The sequence below is a fragment of the Penaeus monodon genome, chromosome 23 (genome assembly GCF_015228065.2).
Source record: "Penaeus monodon isolate SGIC_2016 chromosome 23, NSTDA_Pmon_1, whole genome shotgun sequence".
Taxonomy (NCBI): Eukaryota; Metazoa; Arthropoda; class Malacostraca; order Decapoda; family Penaeidae; genus Penaeus; species Penaeus monodon.
The window spans coordinates 34,253,018-34,253,827 of NC_051408.1; positions in this window are offsets into that span (position 1 = coordinate 34,253,018).

Below are 810 nucleotides of genomic sequence, written 5' to 3' on the forward strand. Positions count from 1 at the left end.
CCACACCAGTACCCGAGGATCTCCCAACCCGCCGAGTCAAACCGGGCTCGGGTGCCAGCACATGAAACGGGTTACGTCGACCACTGCAGTTGAGCGAACCAGACGACCCAGTTCCTCCTTATCGGGAAAATACTAAATCGCTCAATCCAGGATAACCGTTGCAAGCTTTATACGACTTCAGGACTGAAACCCATCTTTTCTCTCTTTTTTCCCCAAGCACAAAGACAAGAAACGTCATAAAATATGTATCTAAATAAAACAACTAATAACGGAAATTTGATCCGCTAATCATCGAAATCAATTATAATAATTAGTTTAGAATAAAAATAAACAATGATGAATGCAATAAGAATGCTATAGATGACATTGACGTTACTAATAATAAATATAATTGCCCTTCTACAGATCTGCAGTATTTGTGTTTGAATTTAAAAACGTAGACAGAAGTAGATCCAAGAATAGAATTACAAATTTACGCTACACACAAAATTCAAACACAAAAATGACGACTTCAATACAAAAGAATGAAGAAGAGAACTGCTGTTAAAAAAAGAAAAATCACCAAAATTATCCATCAGAGTAATACAAAGCAGAGAGCCACATACATAAGCAAATGCCTACATAAGAGCACTCGAAACAAACAAACAAATACCCTGATCGCCTCGCACGCCTTTCAGGGAACGAGACATGAAACCCTTAAAAAAAATCGACCGAACGGAATACCTACAAGACACGAGTCCAATTTGAAACCCGTTTGGAAATTATTCATAGGCCTAAGCTGTGCCTAATTCCAGCCCCGTGTGATCTTGT